Source organism: Manacus candei, unplaced genomic scaffold (assembly GCF_025592945.1).
Source record: "Manacus candei isolate 608988 ecotype Guabito, Panama unplaced genomic scaffold, ASM2559294v1 h1tg000011l, whole genome shotgun sequence".
Classification (NCBI taxonomy): domain Eukaryota; kingdom Metazoa; phylum Chordata; class Aves; order Passeriformes; family Pipridae; genus Manacus; species Manacus candei.
Window position 1 is genome coordinate 2,131,046 of NW_026138059.1, and position 21,258 is coordinate 2,152,303.

Consider the following 21,258-nt stretch of genomic DNA (forward strand, 5'->3'; position numbering starts at 1 on the left):
TACAGATCCAAGTGATTTCTGTACTAAGCCACCCTGCTATGGAGGACTTGACCACTCCTCCAGTCCTGGTGCAGCTGATACCTCCACAGTCTGGATGATCAGAGAGGAGAGTCACAAAGAGAGCTAATGTGCTGCTCATCAGTGCTTCCCACCTGCCCTCAAACAGCTGTCCAGATTGCCATCATGCTTTCTACACATGCACACACCTCAGAAAGAAAAGAAAATGATCATTTTAGTTTCCACATCTTTTTTATTCTATTCCTCACTTACAGTGTAGTTCTGTAGAGCAGGTATAAAGAAGCCTCTGTTAAGAGTTTATACGACATTATTCTGACAAGTACCTTGAACTAAGCACTCTGGGGAGCTGCTTGCCTGATTTCCTGAATTTTCTGCCTCCAAGATAGGCTGTATATTAATTTTTGGCCAGTAGAATTCTCTGCTTGGTGTAGAAATAATGGTTTTGATATAAGAGGTACCATAATGTCACAAGAATTAGTAAACAAATTCCTATACCTCATATGCCCTCAGGATAAGGCAAGAAAAATAATTAGAAAAAATCTAACTAGAATGATGAATCCTCTAAAAAGGGTATTGTGCCCATCCATAAAGACATAATCAGACAAGGGCATGTGCTATTGTCAACATAAGCTTGATCCTCGGCCTTACTGTACAGGTTTTGTCTTAGAGTTAAGTTTCCAGATAGTAGCTGGTATGGGGCTGTGATTTGTATTTGTGATGAAACTATTATTGATAAGATGAGTTTTTATTTATTGCTGAGCACTGCTCACACAGCATCAAGGCCTTTTTTTGCTCCTCACCCCACCTCACCAGCAGAGAGTCTGGGGGTGCACAAGGATCTGGGAGGGGGCACAGCCAGGACAGCTGACCTCAACCAACACAAGGAATATCCCAGACCATATGGCATCATGTTCAGCATATAGAGCTGGAGGAAGAAGAAGGAATGGGGGGGACATGTGGTGAATGAACTCCTTCTTTTGCTTTGCTCCAGTGTGCAGCCTTTGCTTTACCTATTAAACTGTCTTTATCTCAACCCACAAGTTTTCTCACTTTTACCCTTCCGATTCTCACCCTCATTCCACTGAGGGAAGAGTGAGTGAGCAGCTGTGTGGGACTGATCTACCTACTGGGGTTAAACCACCATGATTACTAGTATCCTGTATTTCCATACCTTCAGCACAGTTTTCAGAGATCCCAAGTGACATGGGATACTTGTTATAACATGTGCAGAAGCACTTTTATCATCTTCTCCCTCCACACCTCCAGTTTAGGAATTTGTTGTTAAATATCAAGGAGATTAGTTTCAAACGTCAAAAGCAGATGTGAAGTTATGAGCAAAGATTTTTTTTTTAAGAAATATATAAACCCGCATTTCAAACACCTTAGATAAAGAAATATGAATCACTTCAAACCACTCCTGTTTTGCAAAGCTATTTAATATTCTAGACTGTTGGTCTGCAGGCATCCAAATGGAATGCTAATTATCCACTTTCTTCCCCAGCTAAAAGCTTCACTGAGGCTGACAGAAGGAAAGGCACTAGACTGTTGAACAACAATGCCATGCTTTCAGTGAGAAAGACAACTATAAAATGTTTCCTGCAGCCTAATTCTTCCAGTATCAGCTGATCTTTTACTAGTCCCTACTTGACACCAATTAATCTCTCCTCTACAGCTTACTGTTCCCCAGGACCTTAGCTGTTATTCCTTTACTTTATGCTGCATTTAAAATGGAGGTTGAGAAGAACACATAGAGTCTCAAACACATCAGACCAATACATTTAAATTTCTCCTAATCTGATGAGATTTCTTTCATTCCAGTCTTTCATTACCCACTAAAGGTATTTCCAAGATTGCTAGTTCACTGGAATGTCTCTATCATCTTTTCCTTAAAATAAATATCCCAACTAAAAAGCAGAGGACAGTTCACCACTTACTATCCATCAAGCCCAAGAGACAACAAGGTAATATAATTCATAATTTTTACTGTACTTCCCCATGAAGAATATTTAGACAAAATTTCTAGAAGGTCAAAATATTTAGGCAGGGTTTGTCAGGAGAGGTAATATCACAATACATTTGGAAAACAGTCAGAGTCTGAACTTCTCATATCAATAACTTACATGCATGAAAGTTTTTCTTATTCTCTAGCAAAATATGTTAAATCTTTTGACAATTTCAACTCATTTCCCTTGGACCATGGTAATCAAAATATACCTATTATATTTTTGTTAATTATGAATAGCTATCATATCAATATCAACATCCTGTAAGAACACTTTTATTTTATATATTAATTTCCTTGAATGACATACAGGTTAACACATATGATATAACTAATTCATAATGATATTTTTTCTATAAAAATATAATATATACAAATTATATATTTTTCTATGAAATGCTGATATTTAGTACAGATTAGGCTTTAAATATAAATTCCAACTATTTGTTAAAAAAATTCCTATTTTATGCTTTTGGAGATCATTCCACGAGTAAACTAAGCACAACTTAATAATTCAAAGCTGTCTCTAATCACTGGAAAGGTAAGTGAACTAAAGGTAATAGCTCAGCCTTTAGTTGATAAGTATAAGAAGTGGACTCCAAGCCAGAGCATGCACCGGTGTTTCGTCTTTCTGGAAAAGTAAGGATTCATTTGAAATGAATCCTTTTATTTCAATGTCACTGATAAGTACTGAGACTGCACCTTCAAGAATTACAATGCTCTGATGTAATAGTTCATTCTCTGAAATAAGGAATTCAATAAGGGGATTTGTCTTCCTTTCTCCTCTTTTACCTAGTCCTGACCACACACTCCCATTTGGTTCCAGTTCTGAGCTGAGACAAGTCACCAACCTACCAAAAAAACCACCAAAAACCCCCAAAACCGAAACACCAAACCCAAAACCAACCAACAAAACCAACCAAAATGAAAAAAAATAAAAGAATAGTTTTCCATTAGACTGTGAAATAGAACTGTTTATGCAAGAGTTAAAAAAGTGTCTTGGCCAATACAAAGAAGAGCATAGGGCTATGATTCCTGGAGCTGGGAAGAAGGGAGGAAAACATCTGAGATGGAGAAGGGAATGACAGCCCTGCCCTTTTGGAAAATACACTCCATGAGGGTCACGCAAGTATTTGTGAAAACACAGACTGAGATTGCTCAGGGAAGAGTGGTTCTTCCCTGAGGTTCAGTTAGGCAGTTCTTAAAGTCCCACGTCTCCCTTTATGTTTTATTTATATTTTCTTCTTAATTTTCATCTCTTCTGAAAATGTGCAGGAGAAAGGGACTGGAGTGGCAGTGTCAGGAAATGTCTCCCTCATTCTCACAGTTGCACAAATCTCAATCTGGAGCATTTCTCCACTTGAAATTCTTCACTCTTCTCCTCTGAATCTTTCTGAACTCTCTGGTTTCATCACCTGTCAGAGTTCCCAAGTACAATAGAAACATCCACTGAGCAAAGTTTTTAAATAACCCTTGCCACACGCAGTCTACAATGGAACATAATTGTCCATAAGGCTCCTCCTACCAAACATGCGCACTTTCTCCCAAGTTTTTATGCTTCCAGACCCAAGTGTTTTTTCCTCATTTGCACTGATTCAGTTCTGCTGATACTGAAAAATTAAGATATTACTTACAGTTCATTTGTATGTGCTCAGTATGAAGAATTGGAACAACAGCTGAGAAACTGTGTTTTGTTTTGTGGCCAATATGGCACGTGTAAAACTTGTGGAGCAGCAGCTGAAAGGCTGTGTTTTTGGTTTTGGGACCAATTTGACATCTTTTAGCAATTTTTTTGGGCAGCAATTCAGAAGACTCTGATTCTTCCCTCTCTCCAGACACCAATCTGGTATCATTCTATCTAAGTTTTTTGACACTTTTTGTCTGTGGAAATCAATAAACAAAGTCTGAAAATAATTTTCTCTGCAAAAATAAACTATTATGGAAATTTCTGGTATGATTTTTGGCCAGTGTATGACTTTAAAATCCAGGATTTTCATCTTTCATTGCCTATGTTATGGTATATGTATTATACTTTATTTTAAAATTTAATTATTTTTCTTTTGAAATATGAATATTAAGATGGATATGTTCCAGACAAATTTTAAAGTGAATAATTAGCAAAATTTTCTTACAGAATTTGAGGAATGATTGTTGAGGCTATTGAAAAATTTTTATAAGTCTTCAGATATTTTTAATGTGCCTGATAACTTTAATGTAGTTTTTATAAACCTGCTATTCATGAAAAGTGACAAACAACCTTGTAACAGGACTTCACTGTGCATTTAAAGATAGTGCCTCTCATGGTAATCCTCTGAACATTTTTTTGTCTCCCAACCACATTTAGGAGATTGAGTATATTGCAGCTTCCATATCTAAAAGCCTTTTCCAGCAAGAAATCTCATTCTAGGGTAAGATATATAACACATACTTTTGCTTATTAGGGACAGGATTAACAATATCTTTAATTTTACATGGCTAGCAAATACTGCCTATTTGATGTAGTCTAGACTAAAATGTAACTGAGAAGATGGCAGTGTGCAGGTACGATTTTAAACATTTGGCTTCCCCTAGCTCTCAGTTATCAACATGTCCTGTTCTGCACTGCTACTCTCTGTTATGTTCAATTGATTATCTTGAGTAAAAAGTGACAAAAAGAAAAGAATAATCATTCCAGAATGGACACTTTGCTGGAAAACTTAATTTACTTCAATACCACATATTTGTTAAAGTAGAGTTTAGTTTTCATTTTTGAAAGAAAATATCAAATACACCTTCCCAAAGAAAAAGACCAGTCCACCATCTCTATTATATGACAGTAGTATACTGCAGGAGGAGGATAGACTCTTATTACATTAATTTAGTTCCTACATTCATTGTTCACTCAATGTGATTATACAAAATTCTTTATGAAATGTAAAGATGCAACTTCCAAGAAGACTTCCAGAAGTGTTTTTGGGCAGTACAACCATAATGAGTCACCTAATGTGGCACCCTTTATAGATATTAGATACTTCAATATGTGAAATGAAATATAAGACATATCTACATATGATGTTGAATTCTGGCCTTTTTAAACCAAAATACCCCTTGAGAACATGATAAGTGCATAAGACACTGAAAAAAAGATAGCAAACATCTCAATATAGTATAATTGTTCTACTCCATAGAAGAAACCAGGTACATGCAGGCTACAGTTCTTTTCCCCTTCATAAGTTAAACAGGGCCTGAATTTTCTTTCAGGGTTGAATACATTTTAGTGTTTCTGGTATGCTTCCTGAGCAAACTCCTGTGAAGCAGTAAACACTGCAGCAGCCTGGAGTATGTTATATCTCTGACAACATCTAAGTTTTCTGTGCTCACTTTGAGGTAGCTATCAAGATCTATTTTCAAGATAAATTATTTAATTTCCTTCCCTAACATTGTTTTCCAGGCAAGATACACTAGCTGCTTTGAAAAGGGTTCTTTGTTTTTTTCTTTTCAGAGAGTTTCCACTTCAACAGATCAGCCCCTGACATCTCAGGTTAAGCTATCTCAGCATAATCACTGATACTACAGGGTTAGCAGGAAACAAAATGAGCACTGTGAGGGTTTCAGGTCAAATATTAATCTACCTGACAGTAGCATGTCTGGAAAATTTCATCTTCAGCATTCCAATGATGCCTAAATCCTTCCCACCTGCTGGGATGGCACTGATTCCCAAATTATAAGGTAATTTACAATTTAAAATTTGCATTTAAAAGTCTGTTTGAAGAAGAGATTTTATTTGCTTCCTGTAACTCTGTATACTTATTAGTGGGCAAGGGCTGGAAACTGAGTGTTATGTATTTTTTAGCTTGCTTAATTTCCTTTTCCTGCTTCAAAGAAAAGCTAGGTCTCAGATGCAAACTTCTAAAGTCAGTAAAAGATACCACCTCTCTGTTCTGTGGCTGGGAATGGACAAAGTTCATTTAGTCTAGGTACATGGCATTTTTCTACATTGGGGTAAAAGAATGCAACATTAGCTACACTGTTCTAAAAAGCAATTCCTCTCTAAGAAAAAATCAGGTAGAATTAAGAATATTAATACTGTGTTGATAACAGATGCACCCTTTCAAAGTAGTAAAACATTTCTGTCTTGAAAAATTTTCCATGCAATGAACACTTTAAGAACTTTACCTGTTTTACTTCTGTAAAATTCAAGGTAAGATTAATAACAACAACAATTACAACAATAATAACAATAATAATATTTATTCATTGCTTATGTCTTATAAGTTTCCCATGGTCCATACTCACAGGTGTATGTGCAGTCCTGAGTATATAGCTTTTAATCCATTTTCTAAATTATCATCTTATAAGAACATGCAAAAATATACTTAAAGAATGCCAACCAGGACAAATTATAAAAGGTATGAAATCAGTATCTAAAAAAGTCTTAATTTGATATATTTTCAAAATTCAGTTTACAATTATGTATTAGTTAATTCATTCTACAATCTTTGGAATACCACAACTTTATTGTATACATATCCTCAATGGTTCTTCACCATTTCCAAACTTCCTCTAATTTGCTTGTAACTATATAGTACAACCCGATGGTAAATTAATTACTAATCATCACTTCATATGCTGTTATTCACAAAAGAACTATTCTGACCTGCTACACCCATGTTATGTTAATGTAAATCTGAAAATTTCAGGAAAGTTACAAAGTTCATTTATAAGTGAGGCTCCATCTCTTTCGTCTTCATTGACTGGAAGATACCAGCTAATACCCTCTTATTTTATATATTTATACATATAACCCTATATACTATTAATATGTCGGTTGAGTAGTTATGTCAGCCGAGTTTTGTGCAAGGGCAGTTGATTTTACCCTTAAACTAAGCAGAGAATCAATTGTGGAAATAATTTTGTGGTCCATAATCACCTTGAATATATCCAAGTCTCCAGTAGCAGCATTGCTCTGTATGCTAAAACTCTTTGAACCATTGTTCTGGAGGAAATTATGGGACTCTTCAGAAGACCAGTCTGGGAAAACCCTGCCTGTTTAGATTATAGGGATATCCTAAATGTGTACAGTAAGAATTTTCTCCACAAGCTTTGAACATAAACTGGAGACAGCCACACCTGATGTAGACTTTCTCTTTGAGCTTCTCATTGGAGTTTAAGTCTCATCTGTCTGGTGGTACTGTGAGATTAAATGCAGTAAGTGCACCTACTTCTTCCCAGTGACTATGGAGGGAGTGAAGACGACTAGCTGACACACAAATATCTACATCCTAGATAACTAAAACTAGTTGCTATGTCTCTCCTACCAGAGATCTCAAAGAATTACACTTGTACTCAAACAATAAAAAGAACCCAATTTTCAGGTTATTTCTAAAATGAGGGGGAAAACCTTCTGTGTGGCACAATACTTGAAGTTATAAAAGGAGAATAGAACACGTTGTTAGAAGAATTGAATGTGCACAAAGCTGGACTGACTGAAAAAGAAGGAGACACTGGTTAAAACTTTTGGGATGAAATGAGATTTGTAACACAGTTTCTCAAGGTCTTATTCTGTGCTAATTTTATTCATTTTATTTAAAAATAATTTGTCACTAATAGACTAACTGGGCCTACCTATGAAAACCACACTGTACTAGGTGATTCTTCATGACATAGCAAGGGGGAAATTTGTATCACATGGGCCAACTCAGTTATCTAAGGCACCTCCATCACTGAGGGCATGTTGGTTACCTGAATTACCTCAGGCATATGAGTAAAGGCCAGCAGTTGGATTTTGATGATCTTTGTGGGTCCATTCCAACTCTGAATATTCTATGAATTAATGTCCACCCATCACTTCTGTCTTTTCTGTCATTCACCTCAGAAGGCCCAGAGAAGAACATGTGGGGGGATGTAATTTTATCCTCAAAAGTTACATTCTAAATAGAATTCTTCTATAAAATGAGTTTTCATCAACTTGAAATAGCACAAGACAAGAAAGACCTGAATATCCTTATTCAGTCAAATAGTGTCATGTGACTATAAGCAGGCAAAAATAATCCTAGCATGCTTCAGGCAAAGTGATAGAAATAGAGATGTGTTGATACCATTATATAAGGTGCTAGAATATTCTCCTCTGAAATACTGGATCCAGTCCATGTTCAAAAACTGTGAATTTAAACTAGAACAAATTTGGAGAATAACCTCTATATAGATCTGTAAAATAAAAGCAGAGATAATATATATGAAAAATCATAAATATCTGTAAGCACATATGGTGGAAACCATCAGGGAGAAAAAAGAGCTATTAAGCTAATAAATACTGTTGGCACAGTAGTAAAAAGGTGTAAAATGGTCATGAATACTTTTTAAATGGAAGTTAGGAGATTTCTAATACCAGGAACAGCTTTCAAGCAGAAACAGGAGGGTGAGAAATCTTAGCCAATTTTATAATGAGTCTTGCAGCATTTATAAACACATTTCAGTTGCCTATAACAACAGGGAGTGGAGCTTTACGACCCACTAAGTTTTTCCAGCCTTATGCCCAAAGACACAGAAGGCACTGGCAAAAGAAATTCTGCTTGTTCATCTAAGTGGGAAGTTTTCACAAAACTTTTATAAGTATGAACACTGGTAATATGTTTACTTTCATTATATTAAATGAATGCACTCATTGTCCCCTGTTATTACAAAAATCTGTAATATACTTTAGTATTATTTTTAATGTAACAGTAAAATTATTGGTTTTCATTTATAGTTGGGCTGGTAGTATTGGATGTCAGTGTGATTCTTCTTATTCATATATGTATTCATAATAATACAAAAGAAAAGGGAGAGTTGTTTAGGTTGGTTTGTTTGCTTTCTTTTTGGTTTTTCCCATGCTTCTATCTGTTGAAACACAGTTTGATTCACTGCATGATAATGTTCCATCTTTGTTTCTGACAAAAGTAATGCTCTATCCCTTTCAAGTTGAATAGGCTACATTGTAAGTATTAAACATCTACAGTATGTCATATAATTGATTCTATATGTTTTGTTTGAGATAATTTTTGTCAACATTGTGTTGCTTATTTATTTTTAATAAGGAGTGAAGTTACTTTTTATAAAAATTAATACATTCAGGAAAATCAAATCCATTATTTATTACTGTAGAAGCCATTTTAAGACTATCTTTTAACAAACAGTCTCTTCAATAAAACATAAGTAAAAATTCTTTCATTGCTCCTGTGAGACAGTATGTTTTCCAGGTCTAGTTACAGATGTTAAGAGTAACAGCCATGAAGTGTTAATAATTATTTCAATATCAATAAAAATAACATAATAATAACAATAAAACAGCAATCAGTCATATGTATTAGCACAGCCTCATTCATATTACTGCCACCTACTCTGATTTTCTGTTTCTTTTTCTTTCCAGTTATCCTTTGTTTCCCCAAGTATAGTACAAATTCAGTCTATATATATAGGTGGCTTGAGATCATAGAAATTGAATGGTGAACAACCTGCAATCAGTGGAAGGAATATGAATTTCATTTATGTTCATCTCATTGAGGACAAGATCCTAAACAAATAACAAAGAAGACTGGACTAGCAGTATGGTTGGAGCTGGTGGATGGCACTAACTAAAATTAGGAATTTAGTAAGCATTGTGCTTACTGCTGTGTTTGAGCAGGAAAACAGTACAAGTGACATCTGCTTTCTCAGACAACTGCCATCATCCTTTCTCTGAAAGAATAAAGTGTACTGAAGATTTAAAAGCTGTGAAAAAGGCAAAAAGATATTAGATCACTTGGCCCAGGTCCCAGATTAAGTGAACCACTGCCCCAAGCAGAGAAACCCAAATTCCCAGCTCTCAAAGCACCATGCCAGCCACTGGGAAGTACCATTGGCTCAGAGCTGATTTAAAAGAAAGTAAGAAAGAAAAATAACCAATTCCAGGATTCCAAATTCCAGAAAGAAAAGCTTTACTTTGCCTTTTAAATCTGAGGAAGCATGTGTTGCATTTTTTGTGCATTTCAGGTCTGATTCTCGTTCTTATACACTGAATGTTATAATAATTTACTGATGTTTGATTTTTACCGAGGAAAAAAAGTGCCCACTATTGCAAAAGGATGAGTAGTTTCTCCATTGCAGGATACCAAATTGCGTTGTACTGGTGTGCTAAAGTGCACATAAAAGCTGCAAGCCATCATTAAGAGTGTGTACAGATGTGTACTTCTCGAACAGGTATGCCCGTAAAAAAGGTTGCCATATACTAACTCATATCCAGCTGGTCATTACTGCATCTTTTGCAGAATTTATTACCCCCACTTTAATTTGCTTGCAGAGATACTCACATGAGCACTTTTATCTTCTAAAGTAAGGGGCGGTGAGCTGAAATATTTCGGCTAATGGATCTTGGCAGATTCAGCTCATTAGGACTCCAGCAGAACAGGCACCATACACATATGAGCAGTGACTGTATCCAGATCAGAAAGAAATAATCTGGTTGTTGTTTCCAAGGGATAATTTAAATAACACATTGTCACAGAGTTTAATTCTTCACTAAATCTGAATGAAAAATTTAGAAATTACTGATAGGATGAGGTCTGGAGGAGACCTTAACGGGCCATCCTGTCCTTCCTGTGTCCAGAGAGAACACCAGATATTTCTCTGTAATTCCTGGCAATTTCTTGTCCAATTTGTTTTTCAGTAACCTCCAGTGATGGAAACTTCACAACCTGCCCAGGCAATGCATTCCAGTGTTGCACTAACCTTTCTGTTATAAGGCTTTTCCTGTCATCTGATCTAATCTCCCTTGTGCTAATTAGAAACCCTTGGTGTAATCAGAATACATTACTAAGTTGATCCACATCTCTCCTGAACTGTGGACAAAATCAGACATTAGTGCTCCAGCTGGCACCTTGCTAGTGCCAAATACCACAAATATTTCAGCTGAATTAGAGATAACATTCCTATTTACTTTTTTTTCAGAAAAGCATAACATTCATGACTCTTGTCCAGCTTGTGAGCCACAGTAACTCTCAGATCTGTTCATTTAGTCAGACATTTTTCAGTTTGCATTTACAGAGAATAATTTTGTGTGTGTCCCTTTTAGAACTGCATTTGTTTTCTGTGTAGGTTTTGAAAGACCATGATCAGCTTGATCTAATGAGCCAGAGACTGGACAGGTGACCTCCCTGAAATCCTCTCAACTTGAAAAATTCTATGATTCTCTCAATTTCTAAGGTGATTTTGAACTTGGATTCTATTCTACTGTGTACTCAAAGGTTTTCCAGCTAGTGCCATTTGCAACTTCAATAAAGTGATGATAAAATTATGACATCTTTACCTTCCAATTATAACAAGAGCTTTGCACAGTTTCTAACAGAGGACAGACTCTTTAGTCCAAAATAGAATATATTCTATGAACCACTGCTAAAATATTCATAAAGTGTGATAATTGCCACGTAATAGTAGCGTCACCATTTTTCCCACTCAGCACAAGTTAGACATAAGTGTAAGTCTGAAACCCTCCCAATGACACCATATGTTCAGCAGTGGCTTCTTTTTTGCTCTCCCCAGACTTTTACCATCTCCCAGAAATCTGACTGAAATACCATCTGAGTCCAGCTCTTTCACCCTCCTTCCCAGGAGAATATGATTTCTTATCTATTCAGTATTATTCCTGGCACTGGCACTGGCACTATCATGAGTTCCTACATGGATGAACATTAACATGAAGCAGTAACCACTGGGGCAGATGAGTCTCAGCAAGCTCTTCATACCATGCTGGATTAAGAGTGCTGGCAGGGTATACAGCTCATGGAATGTCAAGGCCAGGAGTCACATAGATCAGTTCAACTCTCTCAGGACTCAATTACTAAGTAATTCTGTCTTTCATTTACTCATTGGAGTCCTACACTGCATTCTCATGGCCTCTGTCCTCTTTACTTCTTTACTCCTACTCTTTACACTTGCTCTCAGGACAGCATGCTGGTACTGTGGTCGAGGTAGACTCAGCCTTCAATAGAGAACATCAGACTCTAAAGAGCAACCAGCTGCAGTCAGTTTCAAAAGCCCCTTTCCTCTTTTCCATCCCCCATAGCTTCCTATGGGACCATGGTTCTCCTGATTAGAACTGACATACATTGATTGCAATTATATACATCCATACTGGTGTATTGCTCCTTCTGTTCTCTAAATCTCCTTGTGGAAACAATGAATGGAGTCTGGCAGCTTTAAACAGCAGCCTTTTTCATGACTCAGTTGCTATAGATTCATGTGCGTTCTCCAGTTCCTAAGATTCACACTGAAATGATGGCCTTGTCCTCAAAGCAGATCATTTCTTTGCTCCATGTACCCCACCAGCAGAGTTCTAGGAAGAAGGAAGTGATTTCTGAGAATGAAGACATCTCTGGTTTGGCTGGAAGATGAAGAGCTGAAAACATGTTCAAAACTTCACTTCTTAACAGCTTTTACTTGACAGAAAATGTAATTAATGAATTTTACCTCATCCAAAAGTCCATTTATCCAGTTTGAACACAGTCTCTAAAATCTTCAGTAATTATTTCAATATTAGTGTTTGTTTAGGTGTCAGAGTAATGGGAGACAGCTCAGCTATCTGGATGTATAGGTATACAGTTGGTACAAAACAGAAATAGAATCATGTGAGGAAAAAGGGTGGAGAGGAAATAAAGTCAACAGCTTTGTTACTGTGCATAACTCTAGTCCAAAGCTCTCATAGAGAAATTAAGAGAAGAAACAATACTTTTTAATTCTGCCAGTGTGGCTTTGTATCCACTGCTCAGGTGATGTCCGAGATGCCTGTGATACTGGACTGACAGAAGATGTACCAAAGGTGTATCAAAATGGCAGAATGGGCCCCTCCTTGTACATGTAGTTTCTTTCCTAGAGAGATTGATGTCTGTCCAGGCAGCATGTAACATTCAGGGAATGCTGATAATTTCTGTTTCTTCCATCAAAAAAAGCCAGAACATCCCTTTGAGAGAGCTGTAAGATACCAAAAAGGAAAATCCACTTCTGTCCTTACAGCACTCTCATTAGTTAAATTTATCTGAAAAAGGTGATGTGATAGAACAATTATCTTCCTTTCTTTTCATCTTCTTTCCATGAGCTGAAATGATTTTACATACAACATGAGATTGTCTTCACTGAGGTTTGTTTAAGAAGTCAAATGCAGGAAGCAGAATTCAAAGATTATGATCTTCAAAATTTGAAGATTCAAATCTTTTGGTAATTATATAAGTACATATTATACTTATGGACATTTTGAGCCAAGTGTTCTCAAGAAAATTGCTAAAGCTACTCTAAATCTTAATGAAATTCAATTATTTTTGCATGCTGAAGAATATGTGTTTATTTGTGACAAAAAAAAACAACCAACAAAACTCTTGACATTAGAAGGTTTTAATTCTTGTTTTTCCTCCCTCCCTTACTAAATCCTGGGATCAGCCCAACCTGTGTGTGTTTTTGTCTAAGCTGAGTGACAGCATTGTAAACCTAACCTCGTCAACATGCTGTAAATGGTTTGAATTAATTAATTTCCTCTGGAAATCTGTTGTATCCTGTATCCTGCTTTAACCCCCTATGAAGAAGGCCCAACGTGGAAGTATCAGTTAGCACCATAAGCACAGCTCACTGACAACTTTGTTGTTAATGAAAAATGGTTACTGTTTCATGTGGAAACCCATTGATGTTAATATGGCCATTGCTCTTGTGAGCTCACATCTGGTCTATGTTAGATGTTAATTCTAATTCTCAGTCAATATTTTTGGACACTGCTACTGTTGGTAATTTATTGATATTACCTGGGTGTTCTGCAAAGCTGTTTTGATGTATGTAAAGCACATTTATTTTGTAATAATTCATTAGTATTACTTCAACTTATTTTGTCATGTTGGTTGGGTTTGTAAAGACACACATCATTAATACCCACATTCTTGTTTAAGCCTCATTTGAGTCTGTTAAACGTTCTCATTTGAAGAACACCATCACTTTATATATATATATATATATGTATGTTCTGCTTGAGTCTGCCAAGATGTGGTAATCGAAGTACCTAGAAAGAAGAGTTCCTCACCTCCCAAATAACATTATAAAACTAAGCCTTAGCAATTCACATCAGAGGAGTAAGAGGATTGGAGAGAGAAGAAATATCCACACTGTTGAAGTTTAAGTACTGGCGTACAATGCCCGTATTTGGAAGGTAGTTCCAGTAACTGCTGATTATTAACTGTTGCTGATTGCCTATCTTCTGCCTGCCCTGATAGAGTTGTTTATATAATAATTAAATACATTTTACACTTATTATGTAGTAAGGAAGGAGCTGTCATCTACTAGACATTTGTAATGAAATCTATATTTGAATCCATGATGGTGATATTACAAAGGATAAAAAGTCAATAAGAATGTTCTGGCAGTTCACGCAATAGTGAACTTCATTGATAAAACAGAATTGAACTGCTTGAGTAAAAAGATGTCAGCATGAAGAACCTGTTAGAGCAAATGTGACCATTTGATAGACAAATCAACACGGGAAGACAGAACTCAGGTTAGGAGCAATTAGGCTAGAACAATTTTCCGTCTGGACGATTGGATTTGAGCAGACAAAGAAGAGATGGGAAGCAAAAGAGCTCAGGAACCCAGACAAGTGAAGGCAGAGAAGAGGGGAAGCAAGAGTCAGGGAGTGGTGGAACACAGAATATTAGGAGTGAATGAGGAGTTAAAAAAGGAGTTAGATGAGGGGAAGGGTAAGAAACTATGAGTGGAGGAAGGAATAGGACCTGTCTTGAATCCCAGGTGAGAGAAGATTTGCAAATTGGGTTGAGGTTAAGTGGAGACTTCATGTTTAGAAGGCAAGAAACAATGTACTTTGACCTTATGATAATGGTTGAACTAAAGGGATACAAAAGATGTTCAGTAGGGAGAAGTAATTCATCTTGGTGCCACTGAGAAGAGATTAAAGGTGGGGAGCAAAAAAAAGAATGGTCTTAGTAATAAGACTTAATTATCTATTTCTGAATTTTAGAGGGTATTACTTTGCATCTTTAGTATTTTAATGTGGGGGATGGTGGTGTGATATGCACTGTAGATATAGTTCACTAGAAGGGGGGTTGTGATTTGAAACACACTGTTAAGCAATGAGGAGATCTGAAATATCTTCTTTTCTAAAGAATCCTTGGTTGCTATGGAGGCAGTTTCAAAAGTCCTTTGTTAGAATATGTGTTTTCTGCTAATAAAAAAAAAAAAAAAAAAAAAAAAAAAAAAAAAAAAAAAGAGGTCACTCATTTTTGGCTGAAAGATGATAACCCGGGAAAAAAAATATCACTGAAGGGGTGGAGAACTAGACAATAAGGCAAAAGCATGCTTCCCACAGAGAAAAGACAGTTTGTAACTAAGGGGAGAAGAGACAGGTAGGAAAAAAAAGAGTGTACATTTGAGAGCAGTTTCTATTTTTTACTGGTTATCTTCTTGCTGACTGAGAATAAACTTCATAGGGAGGGGAAGGGCACGCCTGCTCTTGCAGTTAGAAAACCAGACCTAGGCAAACTAAGGGCAAACTGAAAGCCTCAGAAAAATCTATTTATCTATTCCAGCAGGCATCTTTCTTACAGTGCTCAGAAAGGTGTCTGAGCAGTTTTCAAGGAAAGAGAAACAGGCAGCTCATCCCAGGGTCTTTCTCTTTTCTTACTCCCCAGTAGCAAGAGACTGTGTTTAGCAATTGTCTACAGTTCAGGCCCTTGGGCTTAAAGAAAAGGAGAGTGGAAGGTGCGGGCTCACTTCTTAAATTTTTTAAAATGAGTTAGGAACCCCTGGTTGTGGGTAACTAGTGAAAAATCTTCCTTGGTAGTTTTATGCCAGAGAAGCTGCATTGCTTCTGTGGAGCACTGCTATCACAGAAGACCCCACACAGTCAGCATGGAGATGAAGAGTCTATTGCTGAAGACCAGAGATGCTGAAACAGGGATGGTACAGGCATATCCTCAGTGCCAGCCAAGGCCAATTTAAAAGCCCTGTGCTCCTGTTAGAGCTACAGCCCCACTGCGTGTCTGCATCTGAGGCTCAGGAGGAGGGGCACATGTTGCTGTGAGAGAGGCCCGTGTGGGTGGACTGGGGATGGAAAGCATATGTGAAAAGCAGATGTGGTGTGTGTTCCTGAGCAGAGCAGAGTGTGACAGCAGGGGCTTGGGAAAGAAGTCTCAGTAATGACTGTGTTAAGATATTTTAATGAAGAAGTTACCTAGTGTAAATAAATCCATATGTTTTGTAATCCATAGTCCCATTCTGCTTCAGCATCTGGTAATGTGGGGATTTAGCAGTGATAGAATTAATGGTATAGCTTCCTATTATATTTAATGGGGGGTGGAAAACAATTAATGACTTATTTTAAATGACAGTTTCAAGAATAGTCTTCATTAAGGAGGGCTCACAATTAAAGGAGATTATGTTTGCTAAAAGCCAGAAAGAATTACACTAAACAGGAACAACCTGGAAGAGGGATCCGCCGTCACAAGTTTTGTCTTTGTATATATATTATGACTAGGAAGGCTTAAAACTTGTGGAAGAAGTGATTTGGAGAAAAAGAGAAACATTTTGACAAGTTCTTTTTTTCTGTGTTAAAAGTACCCATTTTATCTGATTTTTATTTATTTTTTGCCTTTCTTTTTCTCTTAATTCCCTTTCCCACAAACAAGGACTGATTTGGTCAAAAAAGAGCAAAGGATGGATGTGGAACAGGTGTTGGGTTTTTTTGGTTGTTGTTGGTTTGTTGGGGTTTTTTTTTGGCTAGAAAATACTGACAGAAAGTGTTTCTAATTTGCTTGGTTTATCAGTGATCTTTTTCAGGAGAAATAAATAACCATCTATGTCTTCAGTCTTTATGGACATACTAGGTCAAGTAGCTTGTATACAGAGTTCCTGTTTGCCTCTAGTTCTAACCCCATAAAATCATAGAATGATAGCATCAGAGACTACAGAATGGACCTTAAAGATCAGCTGAACTTTTACTTCAGGAAGACAAGACTCAGCTTCTAGGTGAGCACTGTCAAGCTATTCCTTCATTTTTTAAAGTATATAGTTCTCTAAAGAGACTACTAACTAAAGAGACTACTGGAGAGAAAACTGGAAATTACCCTTTTTACTCATTAGGAGTCTGACCATGAATATTCAACTATGCTCTTTTCCCCTGACTTTTTTCTTGCTTTGGAATTGCACTCAGTACTATTTATCATTTTCTTAAGGTTGACCATGCCTTAGATTACGTGGGATGCCATTGAGAATGTTTTGAAAGCAAGTAATTTCATAACAGGAGTGACAATTGCAGTAGTACTTGAGCACACTCAAGGAATCCTATGACTCTTCTTCAGAGGGGATGGGACATTGCTGAAGGGCTTTAATTAATGTTGCCTAGAAAGATGTTTATTATTTCTGTATCTGTCTGAATATCCTTGTTGATAAAAGTGTTCTGCAATTTTCAGTAAGTTTGTTCCCAATTTCACACATCTCTCACTTTCCTAGGGGAGGAAAATACCTACAAATCTAATAAAAAAAAAGTGCAACATGAACATTCATGGCTTGCTAATCATCACTGTAATAACAGGTGTGTTCTGGGGAATTACAATTGCCAAAGGGGCACAAAGTTGCTTAGCTATTTCCTACTGATTTTGTTGCTTCAAGAAAAGGAGTGTCAGGATCTTCCTCTGCTCACTGGCTGGTTTGTAGGAGGGTAGGGTTAGGAAGATGATAAAAGGCAGTGAAATGTAACCTTGTTTTCATAGTTTTGCTGCCAGTAGCTAGCCCTAGGGAACACAGGCATATTCGTAGTTAGAGCTTTGCCATGGAAGAGATCCCTGGATTTAAAGAACTGTGCTTGTTCTTCACTCAGCCAGGCATCCCAGAGCATTCAGTTGCAGAAAAAAAACGTGCTACATGCCGCTACAAATTTTTACTTTCATGCTAGCTTGAACTACCCCAGGAAAAAATGCAGTCCTACAAGATTTCTAAAAAAAAATATTTTTGTCCCACTGTTCATGGCAAGGGATGGAGGGCAGACTCCCCTCTGCTCCCTGCCGCAGTGCCGCTGGCCGAGGAAGAGGGATGGGAGTGCCGAAGGCTCCCATACTTGGTGTCGGCTGGTGTGGATCAGAGGGCCCAAGGGCACCAGCTGCCAGATGCATCCAAGCGACACAGGTTCCTTAATAGACACTGCTCTGTTGGGAGATTAGTGTGGCAGAACACCACCATATGCCTCCCTGCCCCAGCAAATCCCTTCCACTCCCCTGACACACATATACAAAAACTTTTCCCTGCGACCTGCAGAGCAGGAAAGCATCTGCCTTTGGGCTGACTCCTCAAATGAAACCTGAACTATCTGGTGTTTTGCTGTATGCACAGGAGTCTGAAAACAGGTTGTCTTGTTGTCACTTTATTTATAATCTCCTATTTCCATATTTATGGGTTCTGCTGATTTCCTGATTTGCTTCAGAGATAGTTATGAAGGGTGAGGACACATTCACCTTTTCCCAAGATGAAGAAGATTGACCAGAGCTGGGCAGGTTGCTCTGGTGTCTCTGGAACATTGCATTCTCTCCAGTGGTTACATTGTATGAAAAAATTTGTGCAGCTTGCTTACACACTCAGATCACCAGATTTGGCTGGGTATTTGAATCCCTGAATCATGTAAGGATGTTTATGTGCTTGTTTTTCACCTCTTTCCATGATGGGTCATGGTTTCCTACCTAGGATCATCTAGAGGGTTTAATGAGTCCCAGCATCTTCTCAGGCAGTGGCGTTATCCACTCAGATTCCCAATTTTGTGCCACTCTGTCATTGCAGCTTTTGGTCTCATACTGCAGATCTTCAGCAACTGCCCATATGGTGCTAGAGAGGGGGTTGCAGAGACATATAGAATAAGATCTTCCTAACAAAGCCATCTCATTCATGGTTTCCTATAATTCATGGAATCATAGGATCATAGAATAGTTTGTGTTGTAAGGGACCTTAAAGATCATCTAGTTCCAACCCCCATGCCACAGGCAGGGATGCCAATGGTTGTTAAGGCCTGGCCTTGCTGACATAGATGGTCCCTTCCCATCCTGGTGTAATAAAAGTAGTAAAACAGGGTCAAAATTGGATATATTAGTGATGCCATTTAAGTGTTGTGATACTGTAGATTTGTGCTACACAGAGAAACAACAAACCATGCATTGTTAATGGCTTTTAAGACATCCTGACCCCCAACAGGATTCATCTCACCTGTGACCTCAGTTGCCCTGAAGTCACAGTGATCTTGTTCACACAAATGACAGGTAAAGCAAAAAGTGGCCATGCTCTTAATTTAGTTGTCTCAGTGAGGTTCTTGAATCCACATCTTTATGCATGCTGCTTCTACCAGCCCTCTAACGAGCAGCCTTTCCCTTCTACCAAGAAGTTGACAAATACATCAATGTCATGTCTATCCCTGCTAGGCAGAACTAAGCCATGTTCCTCAAACACAGCTCCTGGAGTAATAATAGTTTATTGTAATTAATAATAATTTATGTGAATAGATTTATCTAAAGAGAATAAAAAGACACTTCCTACTGCTTCTTTATCTCATTGCAGTGGGAAAAAAAAGAGACACCAAATTTGGTCCTTCTGTTCTTCTGGTTCTTACACACAAGTGTATTTTCCTATAATATTTTTACTGTTATGCCCCAGGCAGAAGACTTAGCAGAATCCAAATATTTGGATGTTTACTATCCTTTGCACATGTATTTTCCATTAGTATCAATGGAATTTGAACGTGCATGTATGGAAAGAAAAACAAACAGTTAATTATCTAAGTGAGAGTAAGGAAAATACAGGGCCTCCCAAAAAAACAATTAGCTGTAGAGGGGAGGAAAATTATTTTCCTGAATTAATTATACCTAATAGCAATGGAAAATACCTTATGGGCTTGGATCATCTCTCTCTGCCCTCTGCAGGAAAGGAATTGTATCTATGTTTGTCTCTCACTCACAGTACATAACCTGCTCCTGGAGACGTTTAGTGACAGTGAATCAAATGCCTTCAGAGCCTTATCATTGGCAACCAATCATCATGACTGTCAATAAATGTTTTCCTGATGTGCAGCTTTACCAGAAAGAGTACTACTTCCTCAGCTCAGAAAATACATGGGGAGTTATTTGTGCACTTAACTGTGACAGAGAAAGCAAAAACTAATTGATCATAGAATCATAGAACATCTCAAAGTGGAAAGGACCCATAAGGATCATCAAGACACTCCCAGAAGGGAGGTACTTCCTTGTAGGTCAACCTATTTCAGAGTGGCCACAATGAGGAACTCTGGAGCATTACAAAAACCACAGCTTTGCTTTAATTTGTGCTATAATTTATGTGAAAACAAATAAAAAATAAAAAAAGTCAATCTTGCAATGAAAGAACATATGTTGTAAAGTTCATTGTCTCCAAAAATGTCAAATAAGCAAAGAAACACCATGGATGAATACTGAGTCATGGCAAGTTCACTGTTCCACCGTGTTGATGTAAGCGGTGGAATGATCAAGTGTGAGATACCAAAGTTCAGAGAGACGTTTGGGTCACTTCCATAGGCAGAAAATTGGATGGCAGAAAACTGTATACCAGAATAGCACAGCACTACTTTTTCCTTCCATGCCAGTCATTCTAATATTTCATATGGTGACCCCTAATATCTCATGTAAACCAGTGGTAAGTACACACTTGAACAGCCAGAGCACTCCAGCAGTTGGTGCCCACGCCTGCCCTGCACTGCATCAGCGATTTTATCAGTGCAACCAAGCAGCTAATGGGTAACAACACACAGCTTTGGGAAACTGGATACTCTGATGTAGATGATAGACTCTCAAGTGACCATGATGTCATGGTTTTAAGCCTAGCTGGAGATGAAGCACCACACAGCCCCTCACTCAGCCTCACCTCTCTTCCCCTTCCCTGACCCTGGTGGAATGTGGAGGAGAATCAAAAACTTGTTTGTTGAGGTAAGAACAGTTTAATAATTGAAAATAAAGTGAAATACAATAATAAAGGTAAATAATAATAAAAATTATAATGATAATGATAATAGGGAAAAAAATAAATGATGCACAATGCAATTGCTCTCCATCCACTGACCCCCCTTCTCGAACCAGATCAGCCCCCCCTTCCAGGTAACTTCCCCCAGTTTATACACTGGGTATGATGCTCTATAATGTGGAATATCTCTTTGGCCAGTTCAGGTCACCTGTCCCAGCTATGCTCCCTCCCAG